This window comes from Microcaecilia unicolor, chromosome 1 (assembly GCF_901765095.1).
Source record: "Microcaecilia unicolor chromosome 1, aMicUni1.1, whole genome shotgun sequence".
Classification (NCBI taxonomy): Eukaryota; Metazoa; Chordata; class Amphibia; order Gymnophiona; family Siphonopidae; genus Microcaecilia; species Microcaecilia unicolor.
Genome location: NC_044031.1, coordinates 552,712,374 through 552,732,002, shown reverse-complemented (window position 1 = coordinate 552,732,002; position 19,629 = coordinate 552,712,374). Strand labels below are relative to the sequence as shown.

At 41.6% G+C, this 19,629-nt stretch overlaps 1 long non-coding RNA gene across 1 annotated transcript in view; it reads left to right on the top strand.

Moving 5' to 3' along the window:
* Positions 1–19,266, top strand: part of LOC115460421 — a 20,262-nt gene extending 996 nt beyond the window's left edge. The window contains exons 2-3 of the long non-coding RNA XR_003940485.1: positions 12,438–12,442; positions 19,256–19,266. This is a non-coding gene — a long non-coding RNA (uncharacterized LOC115460421). The remainder of the gene's footprint in view (positions 1–12,437; positions 12,443–19,255) is intronic.
* Positions 19,267–19,629: the final 363 nt, after the last annotated feature.

Sequence of the window (19,629 nt, the reverse complement as noted above, 5' to 3'; positions counted from 1 at the left end):
TTTATGGACTGATGCATAAGACAATATTAGAATATCTATCTGCAGTTATGGTGATAAACTTTTTCTGCTGGTCCCTATTATTTTGGTCCCTATTAGTTACATGAATTATCAGTGCTGTCTTCACAGCTGATTTATGGCATCGCTTTTAAAGATGTGTGTGAAGGAATAGGGAAAAACAAAACAAAAAAACACTTCCCAAAGAATTTTCATATATATATATATATATATATATATATATATAAGAAAAGGGGAAGCAAAAACAAGTGACAGTACACACACAAGTATTACAACTGATGTAGTTGACAAAACAGACCACCGAAATACAAAGAGGCATCAGATAAGATTACAACAGGCTATGAGATCTCTTATAACCCCATCCATTTCAGACCCAATCTCCTTTTTTTAATTCATCAATCATGCGCCTCAAAGCTAACGGTGCTCGCTAATGAGCAACATCAAGGCGGACTGCTTGCTGCTTGTTAGCGAGCCTTAAAGATGATGTTTTGCGGCTCCTTTTTGATCTCCTGAGGCAGGTCTATTTAGACTGAAGCACCTTGTTCCAGTGCAGAGGGCACCAGCAGCTTTTTGAATACCTTACAGCGCTGTTACAGCTGTTTGCGGTTTTGAAACAAGTAGCCGCTATCTTTTGACATTTTACTAATTTTTAGTTGTTCTGTTAGTTTTGAATGAAATGAAATTGTACAAAAATTGAATTGGGCACTGTTAGCTTTGAGGCACATGATTGATACATTTTAAAAAAGGAGCTTGGATCTGAAGCGGCTGGTGCTATAAGAGATCTCATAGCCCATTGTAATCGGTGCTCCGTTTTGTGAATTACATCAGTTGTAATACTTGTGTGTGTACTGCCACTTGTTTTTGCTTCCCCTTTCCTTATATATATTGCTTTTAAAGGTAGCATGGGCACCTATATGCCTAATAAAATTGACTACCAGATCTAACCCCATTAGCACCCAAATGCCGAAGCACATATTTGCGCCATCTGTGATGGATTCGACCTGTGTGTATGTGTATATTATAACAATGTATAAAATTTCCTCAGATGGGGTAATTCTATCAAGAGAGCGCCGACAGAATACCGGCATATATGTATGTAAATGCCCATATTCCATCTCTGTGCTATTCTATTAAATGGCGCCTAAATGCAATTGCACATAGTATGCAGGGGGTGGAGTCTGGGCAGAACTTGGGTGGGACACACAGTTACATACCTAAATTGTAGAATGCTATCATTTATGCACATTTTTCACCAATCTAGACACTACTGCTACTATTAATCGTTTCTATAGCGCTACTAGACGTATGCAGCACTGTACACATAATATGCAGGTTCTTTGTCCCTAGAGGGCTCACAATCTAAGTTTTGGTACCTGGGGCAATGTAGGATTAAGGGCCCTGTTTACTAAGGAGTGTTAGCATTTTAACGTGCCTACAATCAGCGTGCGCATTAACTGTGTAGGCGCCTATAGGGATATTGTAGGCGCGTACACAGTTAATGCACGTACATGGTTAATGCTCATTAAAGATGCTAACGCACCTAGAATGCTGCTTAGTAAAACAGGGTCCTTAGTGACTTGCTCAAGGTCACAAGGAGCTGCAGTGGGAATCAAACCCAGTTCCCCAGGATCAAAGTCCTCTTCACTAGCTACTAGGCTACTCCACTTTTCTTTTTAGAAATGGCTCTAGAGCAGTGGTCTTCTTTCATTTTTAAGTTAGGGTCACTTTGGATCCAAACAAGCTGAAGCAGAGCTGCCACATATTTTCCTATAGGGGCTGTAATTCTGCTGACCAATGTGTATTAATGATATGCATCACTTCCAGCTTGTCTTCAAACTTTTATCGGCGGTATCCCAAAGAAAGTTTGCATTTCCAAATGCATTCTCTTCATCTATTGAGAAGTATCTTGTCGGTCAAGTTTGTGCCTCTTCCTACTATCTATTTCTGCTTCCTGTCCTGACTTTGGGTAGAGAGACACAGAGCCGGAGGAAAAAAAACCCAGAATGAAGATAGGGGCCACCCCAAAGGTCTCGAGGGGCTGTCATTGGCCCCTGGGCCTTGCATAGAAGAGCACAGCATAGATAGAAACACCTTCTTGGTGCCTAAAAATAGGAATTCCCTTTATAGAATTGATCTCGTGAAACAATTTACATTAAGGCACCTAACTGGAGCCTATTCCACCTAGTTTTCGTTATAGAATACTAGTATAACCAGGTATATACATGCATATATGTACCAGCCATTGAGCTGATATAGATGCTCATGTCTAGGTTTGGGAGCTATGCATGTAGCTGATAAGTTACTAGTGTAATTGTGCACCCAGACTCCACCCACCTGCAACCTACACATCATCACATCTAGATGCCATCTTATAGAATAGCTTGAGGTCAGACTATTGAGATTTATGCCTATAGTTGCATATATACACGCTTATATGCCAGTATTCAGGCCATGTATGCACATATATGGCAGCCAAATGTTAGTGTCTTATTTATAAAATTATCCTGCGAATGACTTATATGGTCAAAGGTGCCAGAAATGTTTTTTAAAAAACGTGTAGATGGCACCAGCTGTTGACCATATAAGGGCCTTCAGAATACCAACCTACAATTTTTTTAAGGTGTTTGAATGATTTAGAATTTCATCACAATCCACCTTACTGTGAATATTACCATTTGTGTATTTTCAAATATTACTTCCTGTTACTATATCCATTCAAAGAGCGCAATGGTTACCAGCCATAAAATTTACAATATTATGTAATGCATATGAAAGACAGACTTCTTCATCACTGGTGCAATGACTGAGTAAACTCTGGACTGCCAAGAATGTGATTTCTTGGAAATAGTTTATAGTTCGGTAGGTCTGCAGGTCGCCACTGAAATGGAACATTTGACAAAGCTTCTTGATTGCATGATTTGCTGAACGGGAGCTATTGTTCAGCTACTTTGTTTACTGAAAGAATGCTTCCTGTCTGGCCTAGTTGTGGAACACAACTGTAGTTATGTATTGCGACTATTGTGTTAAGCTCCTTAAATATGTAAAAATAAAGACTCATAAGCAATTTCCATCAGACAAGCCAATCATCCATAACTGCATTTCCAGTGGACTACAGCTCATTAACTGATGTCTGAACGTAAAAGGAAATTGTAGGCCAGAATAGGACAGTGATGTCAATTTTCAAAGATATAAACAACTCTAAAAGGAAAAGATGAGAGTGAGACAGGAGGGTTGCAAATAGCGGCGAGCTGTTGTGTATCAGAGTGCTGTAAAATGGAATATTTTTCAGATTTCCAGTTATTTGCTGCTGAATTTTTATTTTTATTGCTGGTATAGTACTGTTAATGAAGTGAAACTTTAGTTATAATCAACATAACAGGATGGAGTCAGTCCAGAGGGCAGCTACAAAACTGATCAGTAGTCTCTGTCCTAAAGCGTATGGAGACAGACTTATAGACCTCAATATGTATACTCTGGAAGAAAGGCAGGAGAGAGAGGGGATATGACAGAGACGTTTAAATATCTCCATGGCATTAATTTACAGGAGGTGAGCCTTTTTCAAATAAAGGAAAACTCTGGAATGAGAGGGTATAGGATCAAGTTAAGAGGTTATAGGCTCAGGAGTGATCTAATGAAATATTTTTTCACAGAAAGGGTGGTGGACATATGGAATTGTCTCCTGATGGAGGTGGTGTAGACTAGACAAGGATTGTGTCTGAATTTAAGAAAGTATGGTACAGGTACGTGGGATCACAGAGGGAAAGGAGATGATAGTGGTTGCTCAGGAGGAGCAGACTGGATGAGCCATTTGGCCCTTGTCTGCTGTCATGTTTCTATTCAAAAGAAGTTATACATTTCACCAGCAGCTGGAAAGTCATCACTTTATATTGTCATCAGTCCGTAAATTTTTATATCAATTTTTAAAACTTTTTCGTCAATCCTTTATTTTTGTCCTTTCCTCTTACTTAAATTTTTTTTCTTTATTTATACAAATCTGAATGATTTATCTTAATTAATCTTGGGAAAATGTGTTTCAATACGAATTCATGTTTCGCCGTTGGCTGTTTCAAGGCTCTTTCCCTTTACTCCGATTACTCCATGCTCATCTTCATCCAATGCATGGAGTAAGGGGAAAGAGCCTTGAAACAGCCAACAGTGAAACATGAATTCGTGTCAACATACATTTCCCCAGGATGAATTAAGATAAGTGATTCTGATTTGTTTAAATGAAGTCATAGAAGGAATATCACTTCTGATGGTCCATTACCTTTACATAAAATCGATTGAAAAAGTTTTGATAACGGGCATAAGGTTTGGACATAATGTTTAGAATACTGACATATATGCATTTATATGCCTAAGTGCTATTCTACAAATACCCCTTTAACGTACAGAGTGGGATGTTCAAAAGGGGGAATGCCCACATACGTATATAACAAACAGATTATTGTAAGTTACGCGTATCGCTGCTACATTTAGGTACCCGCATTTACAGCATCTCAATGGCTGGGTGCTAGTGGAGGAGTGGCCTAGCGGAGTGGAGGAGTTGGCTAGTGGTCTTGTAATCCAGAGGTGGCAGCTTGGTAAAAGGATCCCTGAATATCCAGGGTTAGTTCAGCCCAAGGCTGGAAATGGCTTGCCAGTCATTTACTGCTGCAGGCTGAATATTACTACTACTTAACATTTCTAGAGCGCTACTAGGGTTACGCAGCGCTGTACAAATTATTGACCCCTTAATTCACAAATGGCACGTATGTTTAGGCGCTGAGTTTATAGAATTATGGGGTGTAAAGTTTACATTTCATTAAGCTGAGTTTCAATGTGAGTGGGCAGTGTTGGCATTAGCGCATGGCAGTTGTTAGCACGGCTTAGTAAACGGGGAGTAAATAAGTTGTAGCAAATAGCTCTAAATATCAAAATCAATCTTTCAGAGATTTTCACATTTCAATTGTACTACTCCTGGCATTTTCTCTTTGAACATTAAGGAAGAGTTGTATTAATATCCTTCCTTATGATTTAATTTATTTTCTTATTATGACCAATTAAAATAGTTATTTTCTGTACTGGTTGCGATACATATAATTACATTGATGCAGATTTAAATAGATGATTAAAACTAGGTATCTGACTTTATTGCCTCAATGGCCTACATATTTCATGGTAAGAAAGGAGATGTACAAAAGACATAACTGTGGAAATGATTCTGTGTTATATAGTAAGGGTGGTAATAGGCTTTATAATAAATTCAGTGAAGAACATTTTTAGGTGGATGACAAGAAGGAGAAAAGGAAGTGAACTGGCAACTTGTCTGGGGTGGAAGTTTCACATCTAAAGGACAGTGTGAAAAAAGGCTTGGAAGCAAAAATGATCTTGAGACAGGTATAACAAAATAGTAAGGTCCTGAGATAAAAAGAAGGATAACGTACTCTAATTGAAGCCTTGATAATTTATTTTGCGGAGTAGAAATATATTTTGGAATCTACATACAATAAATACACTAAATATATTTTAGCAGTGTCACCCCTCCCTCTGACCATTTTACATGTGATCTTTTCTTTTTCTAATAATGTGGTTATGATTGTATAATTTCTTTGTCATTGTTCTGCTGGGCTGGTTTATAACACTGTGCCTGTCTCTGACCTTAATAAAGATATTTAAAAAAACAAAACAAAGCCATTTTTAGCATGCTACTTTTGCTGCGCACTAAAATTTGGGGGTCGTTTTACTACAAAGTATTAACTCCCAGATTCTATATAATGCGCCTAGAGATCCGCACCAAAATCCAAGCATATTCTATAGCAACATGCGTAGCATAGTTGGCTTAACAAGCTAATCAACGTTGATAACAGCTCTTAACAAGCAATAATGAACACTAATTGGCAATAATTAGAATTTATAAGCACAACTCGCTAAGCGCATTCTGTAATGCAATACATCTAACTTCTAACGTGTGCAGGCAAAAAGGGGCATGGTTATGGGCGTTTTGTGGGCGTTTCAAAATTTACATGCATAATTATAGAATATGGCCCAGTGCGCCTAAATTTACATGACAGGATTTATATCATGTTTTCACTGGTGTAAATGCAAGCACGTAGTTTTAGGCACTGAGATATGAGCTAAGCGTATTCTATATACTGCACCTAAATCTAGGCACCGCTTATAGAATACACTTAGTCAGCACTGATTTCCTGCCAATTTTTTAGGTGCCATATATAGAATCTCCCCCTAAGCCCTTATCACACAGTTAGGGCTAGATTCTATATATGTCATTTAAATGTCACGGTCATCACCATGCTCCATGCCCAGGCTTACCTCCAGCTAGCGGGAAAGGCTGGGGGCAGGGTTCGCTGGCCACCCCTCCGTGGCATCGGAGGCAGGGGACGAGTGTCACTTCGTCCAGCGTGGGGCAGCACCAGCTTCCTAGGTACACATGCGTGCCAGGAGTCTTCACATAAAGGGCCGGTATGGGAGGAACATTGTGGCACCTTGATGACATCATCCACCAGGGCCCTATAATTTGGATCCAGGCCTGTTCGTCATTGCCTTCATAACAGGTCTCCTGCCTTGTCAAGTGTGTGTTGCCGCCAGTGTTCCACCCTTGCTACCTCTCCACTCCAGCCTTGCATCCAGCTATCCCAACCTTGCTGCCTCTCAGCTCCAGCTGTTCCTCCAGCATTCTAACCTAGCTACCTCTCTGCTCCAGCCTTGCCTCCAGCCCTGCTTATTTTCAGCTCCAGTGAGTCTTCAACCTAGTGTGTCTTCAGTCCAGCCTGTCTGCAGCCTCAGCCTGGCTCCAGTTGAGGTTGTCTCGAACCTAGCCCAGGACTGACTCGCTTGCTGCCAGCCAGGGCCTAGCTAACCTCCAGGTTAGCTATGCAGCGTCAACCCAGCTGCGGCCCAAGGGCTCGCTCCTCAGGTTCTGTGACACTAAAAATTGGTGCCAAAAAATATTCATGTAACCAATATTCTATAAGCCACGCGGATGTGGAATTCACTACCAACAGATACGAGATGGATAACAGGTTGCCTACTCTTCTGCAAAATGCTTAAATCCTATCTCTTTAAGAAATGTTTTAATAGAATTAGATTAATCATCACTGTTGATGAATAGAACGAAACTCAATGTGAAACAACCAGTTTAGTAATCTTGATTCGATTGATTATGTATTTAAGGCAGTTATCTTAACAGAGGGACCAGCAGCCAACATGAGTCATGTTTCGCCAATAAGGGTTGCATCAGGGTATTTTGAATTAACGGAGAAATGTACTCAATGTCAGAGGACCATACCCTGATGCAGCCCTTATTGGCGAAACATGATTCATGTTGGTTGCTGGTCCCTCTGGTAAGATAAGTGCATTTTCTAAGTATTTTCAAAATAAAGTTAAGGAAGTGGTGTAACTGAAGTTAAACCGATGAAGATCTGGGTAAGCTATAGGATGAGGTTTCAGTGTGAAACGAGGTACCACTGAGGTCTATTATTTAAATGGAAGATTTATTGTAGTAGACTGCTGTATTATGAAATATATTTAAAACAACTAAAGATTTTGATCAGTGCTGGGCATTGTTAATACAAAGATATAGCTCCCGCTGTAAGAATTTGGAGTGATTAATTAATTTGGTCGTAAATAATAGTGCATACTCTTCTTAGAGAGTGCACACTATATATAAAGAGTGTGCACTTTTCTTAAATAATGCATACTATCCCCACAATTCTGTATAGGTTACCCAAAATTTTGCGTTGGAATTTGTGTGCAGATACGACATTGGAGTGCAACTTAACGAATAAATGGGCACTAACTGGCCACTTAATTAGTACTTAGTTGAAGTTGCACACAGATCTCCCCTGCACGCTATTCTATTCCTAACTTTTCCTGCACATAACCCCAAAAGGGCTGTAGCCATGGAAGGGGCATATGCGGGTCATGGGCATTCCCAAACGTTAGGCACCAAGTTATAGAATTGTGCCAATTTATGCCTAACTTTGGGTGCCAGACTTACACCTGTTTCTATCAGGCATAAATCCAATGCCCAGTTAGGCACAACCTGCACGCTATGTCTTTATTCTATAAAGGTTGGGCACTCTTTATAGACTAGAAGCTCAGCAGAGATCTGTTCAGTGATTCTATATAAGGCAACTAAAAAATCCACCCAGTAATTTCTGGCTAAGCATATTATATAAGTGGCACCTAGATTTAGGTGCAGTATATAGAATACACTTAGTTGATATCCTAGCACTTAAAATTACGTGCCTCCATTTATAAACAAAAATGTGGCGTAAATCCCTCTGCATAGATTTACGTGCACTGGGCCATATTCTATAGCTATGCGCATAAATTTTGGAATGCCCATGAAATGCCCTTTTTCCAGCCCATAGCCATGCCTCTTTTCAACTGCACGTATTAGAGCCTAGCCGCAGTTCATTACAGAATATGCTTAGCGAGTTGTGCATGTAAATTCTAATTAGTGCTCATTATCTTGTTAGGTACTGTTATCAACACTGATTAGCTTGTTAAGCCAATTAAGTTATGCCCATTGTTATGGCACGCTATATAGAATCCGGCAATATATATAAAATCCCCCCTATGTGTAAAGAGGGCAAACTCTTCTCAAGGAGTGCACACTCTTTCCCGCTAGTGCATGCATGAATGCGCATGCATAATGGTTTCGCATGTGTGATGGTTCACGCATGCATATTTTATCATGTAAAAAGTGTGCAATCTTTAAGAAGTGGGCACCTTCTTTCACATAGTGTGCACTCCTTTGCAAAGAGTGTTAGTTCTTGACAACACACATTCCAGAATTAAAAACAAAACAACCCAGAAACAATGTCAGACATTTTTCTTTTGGCTGCCCATCCCTACCAATTAATACATGCTAATGTCCAATATCATGTGTTAAAATATTATCACAGGTTAGTAAATGAGGAACTGAGATTGTAAGCCTTCTGGAGCACAGAAATATCTACTGTAATTTGCCTTGAAGTTAGATTTGGAAAGCCAAGTAATTAAATTCAGACATTTTTAGGTGAGCTCTTTCATTCACCATTTTTCTCAGGATCTCTCCAAAACTAGTCATAGATCATTTAGTCCAATGAAAACATATCTAATACAACTTGTCAATCCTTATAAAGAATCAGGTGGTGATTGCTGTAGTGTTATGTGCTTGAATTTTTAATTATGTATGTTTGATTGTGACTCACTTTGGTTAAAGCGGGATAAATGTAGAAAAATAATAATAAAAATAAATAAATTTCCACAGATGCAAGTGGTCTAACACAGTAACCATAATTTTTTGCTTTCAGTATCAAATCATTTGTAGCACAGGACAGGCCAGCTGAGAGGAAAAGCTTCCCAACAGTGTAACCCAGATATAACAAATGAGCCCAGGAAAATCCTTTCATAAAAGATTTAGTTGTGGGTATGAAAGAGCACAGTATACCACTGCCTTTTATTTCCTGTGCAGCTGGGGCTCTTTGAGCCAGCTGCATGCTTTCCATGAACGAGCATTTTAGTTCATTCTGTGGTTTAAACTCTGCTTCCCATAAAAAAGGGCCTTTGCACTAAGGCCATTTACCCTGCAAAAACAAAAATGCACTGCACTCTAAGGGCTCAGTGGATAATTTTCAAAAGTGTAAGGCAATGAATGTATGTTCATAAAATAGCCCTCCTAATTTTTTATTTCTTAGGATTGATTTCCCCCTTTTTGAAGAAATACAACCAAGGCGGTGTACAGCAACAATAAGCCAAACATAGGCAATAGACAATTACAGCCGTAAAAATGTTCAGATAACAGTACATGTGACATTGTATCAATATCAACTGGCTCACCTTTATCCTCCATTGCCTTAGGTACAAACTTAGATTGTGAGCCCTCCTGGGACAGAGAAATCTCCAGTGTACCTGAATGTAACTCACCTTGAGCTACTACTGAAAAGGTGTGAGCAAAATCCAAATAAATAAATAGTAAATAACCTAAGCTCAACTAAATTATCATTCTCTATACATCAGAAGGGCAAGTCTTGTCACAGTGGTTCACACCATGATTTTATTTGTTTGTTTGTTTGTTTGTTTGTTTGTTTTTATATATTGTTGTATCACACTATTCTCCAAAAACAAAATTTGATTCAAAGTGGCTTACAATTTACATTTTGGTGGGGTTACAATGATGTTGTGCAAAGTGGAGAGGGCATCTATAGTTTGTGTAGTTATTTATAGGGTTTTTGAAGAGATAGGCTTGCGAGGATAACATCAAGACTGGATTACTATAATGCACTTTACACTGGTCTGACTACAAATGGTTTGCACGGACTCCAGCTTCAAAATGCTACAGCATGACTGATAGATTGTAAATTAGATGATCACATCACACCATTTCTGGAAAAACTTCATTGGCTACCAGTACAGTACAAGGCTAAATATAAAACTCTGTCTGATCTTCAAGGAGCTTAAAGGTAATGGTTCAGAGTACTTGAAAAATGGAATTTTCCTCTATATACGTCCAAGGTCGCTAAGGTCTTCCTGTTTTATCCCTAACCACACCATCTCCAAAGAAAATCACATGATGTAAAACCAACCAATGAGACTTCTCCAGAGTAGACCTCCAGTCTAGAATGTTCTCCCAAGGCTTTGCTTAACACAAGACTATCTCTAATTCAGGAAGCAGGTGAACAGTTGGCTCTTCTCTCAAGCCTTTAATGGAAGAAAGAACTAAATAGATAGTCACACATACACACAGATAAAGCAAAGATACCTGTAGCAGGTATTCTCCAAGGAGAGCAGGCCATACATTCTCAAATGTGGATGACATCATCCATGTTACCTGGTGTGGTCAATTAAAAAGTTAATATACCTTTAAGAGCACATGCAGCTTCCCCACTGCACATATGTGAGTGCCTTCCCGCCCGCCTGAGAGCATGGGACCAGTAGTACAATACTATAGCATGGAATCAATTCCAAGGGGAGGTGGGAGGGTATGTGAGAATGAATGGCCTGTCCCTGGAGAATACCTGCTATAGCTATCTTTGCTTTCTTCGAAGACAAGCAGACCATATTCTCATATGTGGGATTCCATAGCTACCAGGCTCACCGAAAACAACAACCATTGGTCAATTGGACCTTGCAATTGCGAGGTAAAAATACTGATTAACCTAAAACTATATACAACTGTGTTAAGTACGTTCTGGCTGATTCAATTGTGTTTCTAATTGGTAAGTCGATTAGCTCGGAGCTAGACCATGTATTATTCTGTGAACAAAGGTACAAATCTTGAAGGCAATACGTTCCTTGATTGGTAGCCAGTGTTTTTACCGGAGGGATTTTGCGTTCAAATTTAGATTTTCCATAGATAAGCCTGGCTGCCATATTCTGAGCAGTCTGTAGTTTCCTTAGGATTTGTTCCCTGCAACCTGCATATACTCCATTGCAGTAATTGACGTGTTAATACCATTGTTTGAATCATGTTGCGAAACGTTTTCCTCGGGAAATGTGCAAATTTAATAGACTAGCAGGCCAATTAGTGCTAATAATTGGCTTTTAGCAAGCAATTATTAGCACTAATTAGATGTAATTGGGGATTACATTCGTAATTATACCGCACCTAAAATTTACGCTTGGCCCAGAAAGGGGGCATGGAACTGGGAGGGTCATGGGTGCTTCGGGGCAGATCAAGGGTGTGGTTTTGAGTTACATGCGTAATTATAGAATAACAGTGCTCTACGTGTAAATTTAAGCATGGACATTTGCACTATGTTTTTGTTGGTGCAAATGGTGGTGCCTAAATTTATGCATGATCTGTCCGCTTAAGCATTTATTCTATAAACCGCGCCAAACTTTAGACACGGCATATAGAAAACCGCTTAAGTGGGGGGTTTTGGAGCTGATTTTTTAGGTGCTATATATAGAATCTAGCCCTTAGTGTATACCATCACATAAATTGATTTTTTAATCTTAATTAGCACCAATAAATTATCTACCCCAATATGCCAGGGCACTAGAATTTGCAGTATTTTTGTTGGAAAAAATGTTAAAATTAAAATAAAAAATTCTGATAAATTTAGGAATGAGAGGGTCTATATACAAAGAGAGAAGCACCAACCAGAATAAAAACCAAGGAATAGTATTAAGCAGGGAAGAAGAAGAATAAATTGAGGATGATAAAGGAGAAGAAAAGGCAATCTGTGGGGCAAAGTCCAGGGAATTGAAAGGTCAGAGGCCCACCCTAGCCAACCAGACCTTCCTAAAACTACAAAAATAGAAACAGAGGCAACAAGAAGGAAGGGATGAGTCCTGAGGGTGAGTATATTTATGTGAAAAAAGCCAGAGCATAGCCAAGACTCGGCATCCAAGGATCTCAAGATAAAAATGAGGACCAGAAGACTGAGTATGTGCATACAGAGATACAGCATGCAGGGAATGGAAGGGAGCATGGGTTTCAACCAGAGGCATCAAGGTGCAGTAGGGGAACTGAAGATCTGAGCCTGCCCAAAAACTGCAGTGCACCAGGGGCACTTCATGGAGATTGTAACATAGGCCCAGATGCACAAAACTAGCAGCTAACGAAAATGGAATACAAACGAGAAACTACCATTGAAATGTGGACAATTTGGAATGCACTAACCATACCGACGATTGCAACAAATCATTTTCCGTGAGAAATTTAACGTCAGCTCAGACCTGTCACTAAGGCCTGAGCTGTCATCTCCCTGCTTCCCCCTGCACCATGAAAATCCAAGCTGGCATCTTTAAAAACAAAAGTGAGATTAAAAAAAACAAAACACTTGGCTCCCCACTTCCCTCTGCATAAAATAAAAAATGAACACAAAATCGAAAAAGGATCGGGGGGGGGCAAAGGCGCTCGTCAGAAGCATCCAGTATGGATGGCCTTGCTCCTCCCCCCGAGGTCGCCGCTACTCCCCGCTTCCGCTCATATAAAATAAAAAATTAAAACAAAACTAAAAAGTTTAGCAGCCCCGGTCCCCCTCCCTTCCTGTCTTTCTCTGTACTCCTCCCATAGCTCCGCCTCCCGGCATCCTCCGCCCCCGTGCCCCGCCCCCCTGAGCTCGTTGCCACCGCTCCCCCCTCTACCGGACCCCCCCTCCGCTTTACCGACCCGCACAGCACCTCTCACCTCTGTGTGAAGGTGCTGCACGGGATGAAACAGCTGATTGGCGATCACTGCTGCCTCCTCCGACATCTCTCTCTGTTCTTCCTGGGCCCGCCCTCTTCTGACATTAGTTATCACAACATCAGTACTACGATAAACTTCTTTCTTTCTTTCTTTTTCTTTCTTTCCTTCCTTCCTTCCTTCCTTCCTTCCCCTGCTCCGTCCCATTTTGGGGAGCTTAATTATTCAGCACCTCAGATTTGCACCCCATGACTGGCCTGTGATTGTAACCTGAGCAGTATTCATTGAGATTCTGATAAATAAATGTTAAAATATCATAGTACAAAATTAGGCTAAAATTAGATGCTGCCAGTAGTCCTTTTTGAGATATTTATTTCACAAACATACAAGACCCAGATGTACCTTGAACATGAACAGACTCCTGCTGACCACATAATGAAGGACCCCCTCCCGAGGTTTACTTGGCATGATATAGAAGTGGTTTGCTGTTGTCTTCTCCTGTGTGAGGCACCACTGTGTTACTGCTGCCCACATAGGAGTGGCATGACCTAGACTGGCTATACTGCCAGAACCTGCCCAGTATCTGAGCCAAGTGACTTGCCCAAGGCCACAAGAAGCTGCTGGGGGATTGGAACCTGGGCCGTCTACTCTCCAGCCCACTGTTATAACTGTTAGGTACTCCAGTGCTCCAAAAATACAAGAGGATATTGATAAAAAGTGCTTAACACGGATTCAGTGCTGCTTCAGCAAACGTCAAGACTTGGCAGGAGAGAGAACATAAATATTCCTAGTCAGTGCACAGACAGGAAATATGTCGTGTCGGATATTTAATAATGCCTCGTCCCTAAGTAATAAAGTGGCAGAGCTAGTTATAAATTAAGAAAAAAATCAGTCAACCTGATATGTGAAGTATGACCAGTGGGGCTCAAGAAGAGCTTCAGAAAATCAGGTCTTTCATTCACCTTCACTGAGGAAATAATCCCCTGATTGAGAGACAGAACCATTTAACCTGGGCATTTGGTATAGTTTTACTTGAAAAGTTGCTTCATGCAATAGGGAAAATGAAAACTGATGATAAAGGGCTATCTTCAGTAAATGACACTCAAACATCAGCGCCGAAAAAAATCGGCACTCAGTACTATTCTTATAATGGATGAGCGGCCATTATAGAAGAAACTCCAGACAGCCCAAAATACCGCAGCCAGACTCATATTTGGTAAAACCAAATACGAAAGTGTGACACCCTTAAGAGAGAACCTTCACTGGCTACCACTCAAAGAACGCATCGAATTCAAGATATGCACGATCGTACACAAGATCATTCACGCAGATGCCCCTCTTTACATGTCTAACCAAGTGGACCTACTGCCCAGAAATGCCAAGAGATCAGCCCGCAAATTCCTCAACTTGAACTTCCCTAGCTGTAAAGGGCTTAAATACAAGCAAGCATACGCCACCACCTTCTCGTATAGAAGCACACAGCTATGGAATGCGCTACCCCCAACCTTAAAAACCATGGACAATCTAAGTAACTTTCGCAAATCCTTGAAGACACATCTCTTCAACAGAGCCTACAAAAAGAACCTCTAAAAACACAAATCACTACACAACCCACCCACACAACCAATTACACCCCCTACATCACCCTACTTAACACCCTCTTCTCTTTCTCTAAATATCTTCGTCCTACCACTGACTATCCTGCTTATAATCGAACGAGAAAAACGCCCAAGTTCCGACCTAAATCGGGAGATGGGCGTTTTTCTCACAAAAACAAATAAAGCGGTATAATCGAAAGCCGAACTTTGGACGCTTTCAACTGCACTCCGTCGCGGATGCGGACAAAGTTGACGGGGGCGTGTCGGAGGCGTGGTGAAGGCGGAACTGGGGCGTGGTTATCACCCGAACAGAGATGGGCGCCTTTCGCCGATAATGGATACGTTTGTAGCTAGAATTTAGGGCACTTTTCCTGGACCCTGTTTTTTCACGAATAAGGCCCCAAAAAGTGCCCTAAATGACCAGATGACCCCCAGAGGGAGTCGGGGATGACCTCCCCTGACTCCCCCAGTGGTCACTAACCCCCTCCCACCACAAAAAAATGATGTTTCACAACTTTTTACTTTCACCCTCAAATGTCATACCCTCCTCCCAAGCAGCAGTATGCAGGTCCCTGGAGCAGTTGTTAGGGGGTGCAGTGGACGTCAGGCAGGTGGACCCAGGCCCATCCCCCCCCTACCTGTTACAATTGTGCTGCTTAATGCTTAGTCGTCCAACCCCCCCAAACTCACTGTACCCACATGTAGGTGCCCCCCTTCACCTCTTAGGGCTATAGTAATGGTGTAGACTTGTGGGCAGTAGGTTTTGAGGGGGATTTGGGGGGCTCAACACCCAAGGGAAGGGTGCTATGCACCTGGGAGCTCTTTTACCTTTTTTTTTGTTTTTGTAAAAGTGCCCCCTAGGGTGCCCGGTTGGTGTCCTGGCATGTGAGGGGGACCAGTGCACTATGAATCCTGACCCCTCCCACGAACAAATGCCTTGGATTTATTCGTTTTTGAGCTGGGCGATTTCATTTTCCATTATCGCTGAAAAGCAAAAACGCCCAGCTCACACCTTGGCGAATAACACATGGGCGTCTATTTTTTTTGAAAATACGGTTCACTCCGCCCCTTCACGGACCCGTTCTCGGAGATAAACGCCCATGGAGATAGGCGTTTCTGGTCGATTATGCCCCTCTATATCTACTATTCCCTCATGAATATGTCATAATAACACTCTGTAAGCCACAATGAGCCTGCAAATAGGTGGGATAATGTGGGGTACAAATGTAATCAATAAATAAATAAATAGAAGAGCATTCAGTGCCGATTTTGGTGCTGAAACCAGGTGTAATTCCTGGCACCCAATTTGAGCGCACATCCCCAATATTCTACAACACTGCACACAAATTTTAGGAAGGTCGCTGACCTGCCCATGTGCCTCCCATATCCACGCCCCCTTTTGGGTTCTACGCAATGGGATTTGGATACACATTGAACAGCACAAAACAAGATGTGTGTGCAAATTCGATTTCTGCTGATTAGCACCCAATTATTGGCATTAATTGGCTCACGGATTGATGCCCAATTCTGGGCACCATATAAAGAATCCAAGGATAAATTTTTAGCCAAGGAAAAATGTTTCTCCACTCCAACCCTAGCTGAGATAATATTTAACCATCTCTCTGACCTCTTGTGCAACTTTCAAATCAGTCACTTTCTAACTCTTCTTGCTCTCTTACCTATGTATATGTTCCATCTTTGCTTTACCCTTCACTATCAATTAAAATGTTCTATTACGTATTGTGTTGACATTGTAAGTCGTATACTATGCCATACTTTGTATTATTTGAATATTTTTACTGTTATAATTGCCTATTGCTCATGTTTGGTCTATTCTTATTGTACACCGCCTTGAGTAAATTCCTTCAAAAAGGCGGTAAATAAATCCTAATAAATATATAAATGTACAACTGTATAAAATTGTGAGTAAGTGGTTAGCTGCTGGGGGTAATAACCAAAAGCTGCAATTCTGATTGGTATAATCCCTGAGGGGTATGCTACAAGGGTCCATATAGCTTTCATTACAGTGTTTTGAAGCACACACAATTGCACAATAGGGCTCACGATTAAGGATATTACCCCCCAAAATTAAATTTTTTTGTTTAAAAAGACCTATTCACAAAGTTTTTAAAAAATGCCATAAATAACCTGGTAAACTAACCAAAATGAAAATGTTTGGTCTGCACACCTTAATGATCGCCCCCCAGGGGTTGAATTAGCACACATACCAGCTTATAATCGAAAGACAAAAACGCCTATATTGCGACCTAAATCGGGAGATAGGCGTTTATCTCCCAAAAACGAATAACGCGGTATAATAGAAAGCCGAACTTGGACGTTTTCAACTGCACTCCATCGCGGAAGCGTACAAAGTTGACGGGGGCGTGTCGAAGGCGTGGTGAAGGCGGAACTGGGGCATGGTTATCGGCCGATCAGAGATGGGCGCCTTTCACCGATAATGGGAAAAAAATATGCGTTTTTAGCGAGAATTTAGGGCACTTTTCCTGGACCCTGTTTTTCCATGAATAAGGCCCCAAAAAGTGCCCTAAATGACCAGATAACCACTGGAGGGAATCGGGGATGACCTCCCCTAACTCCCCCAGTGGTCACAAACCCCCTCCCACCACAAAATATGCCGTTTCACAACTGTTTATTTTCACCCTCAAATGTCATACCCACCTCCCTGGCAGCAGTATGCAGGTCACTGGAGCAGTTATTAGGGGGTGCAGTGGACTTCAGGCAGGTGGACCCAGGCCCATCCCTCCCCTACCTGTTACAATTGTGCTGCTTAATGCTTATTAGTCATCCAACCCCCCCAAACCCACTGTACCCACATGTAGGTGCCCCCCTTCACCCCTTAGGGCTATAGTAATGGTGTAGACTTGTGGGCAGTGGGTTTTGAGGGGGATTTGGGGGACTCAACACACAAGGGAAGGGTGCTATGCACCTGGGAGCTCTTTTACCTTTTTTTTTTGTTTTTGTAAAAGTGCCCCCTAGGATGCCCGGTTGATGTCCTGGCATGTGAGGGGGGACAGTGCACTACGAATCCTGGCCCCTCCCACGAACAAATGCCTTGGATTTATTCGTTTTTGAGCTGGGCGCTTTCATTTTCCATTATCGCTGAAAAACAAAAACGCCCAGCTCACAAATTGTCGAATAAAACATGGACGTCTATTTTTTTTTCGAAAATACGGTTCGGTCCGCCCCTTCACGGACCCGTTCTCGGAGATAAACACCCATGGAGATAGACGTTTTCATTCAATTATGCCCCTCATAGTAACATAGTAACATAGTAGATGACAGCAGAAAAAGACCTGCACGGTCCATCCAGTCTGCCCAACAAGACAACATATGTGTAAACCTTACCTTGATTTGTACCTTGATTTGTACCTGCCTTATTCAGGGCACAGACCGTACAAGTCTGCGCAGCAGTGCTTGCCGCCTCCCAACCACCAGTCCCACCTCCCATCACCGGCTTTGGCACAGACCGTATAAGTCTGCTCTCCACTATCCTCGCCTCCCAACCACCAACCCCTCTTCCCCCCACCTGCTCCGCCACCCAATTTCGGCTAGGCTTCTGAGGTTCCATTCCTTCTGCACAGGATTCCTTTATGCATATCCCACGCATGTTTGAATTCCGTTACACAATTGAAGTGTGTGAGCAGTGGCACCAGTCATTAAGGTTTCAACCTGCTCTTGCATGGTCTTTATCTGCCATCATTTTCAATGTTTTTATGGGCAAACTAGTCTTTATCTGAGATCATTTTCTCTGTTTCATAATTCAATCATGGTATAAATGTCTGTCCAAAGTAAAAGAGAAAAAAACAAAAGTATGTCTCACATTCATTTACCTCATGCTTGGATCAGAAAGAAATGACTAGGAGCACACAGGTTTATCTTGGAAAGTGTAAATATCAAGAGGTGAATAGGTTTGAGGTCGACATGATTGTCCTGGCAGAGAGCAGCTGGTAGAGAAGAACAAGTTTAAACAGCAACTGGGATGTCGACTTAGGAATAGAGGGTAAAAATCACAGAAAGTATATCAAAATTCATTTAGGCACCCCCAATTACACCAGCTCTATGAAAGTGTAAATGGGGACACCTAAACATAAATTTCACCAATACCAGGTTTACACTACTATTTGATGAAGACACTCAGATGCTCAAGTGTCCTTATAGAATAGGTTTCCCATATCTAAATGGAGGTAACCTGTAGTAGAATTGCCACCCCCCCCCCTCCCCTAGTGCTTAGTCCTTTGAGCCTTCTATTAGCATAGCCTTTCAGGTTATGAGGGATTAGAGGGAAAATGTACCTGGCTTCTTGGAGGAGAGAAATGTGGATGAGGGGTTTGAGTATAGAGATGGAGAGAACATGCTGGACATTGGGGGGAATGAAGACATGGGGACATGGTGGTCATGGGAAGAATGGATATGTTGGACTTGGGGGGGGGGAGTCAAAGATGCATGGGCGGCAGATAGAGGGTGTAAAGGGGGATTTTGAGCATGATGACATAGGGAGATGGAGGGAAGACATTGGATGCAGAGATAGAAATGGGGAGCTGCTGGACATGTGTAGAGAGTGCAGATGCTGGATATGTGCAGAGATCAGAGGAGAGAGTCCAGATGATGGACACATGGGAGGTGAGAATTTGGAGGTAGAGAGAAAATTCTGGACATGGGAGGAGACAGAGGAAAATGATGGACAAGGGGGAGGCATAAAAATGTGGAAAGAGATGCTGGACATGATGGGAGCATATGTATATATTGAACACAGCAGACAAAGGAGGTAAGGTACATAGGGAGATGAACAGGATATATTGGACACTGGGGAGTATATGGAGGCAAGGAATATAGGAAGATGGAGGGAAGATACTGGACATGGAAGTAGAGTAC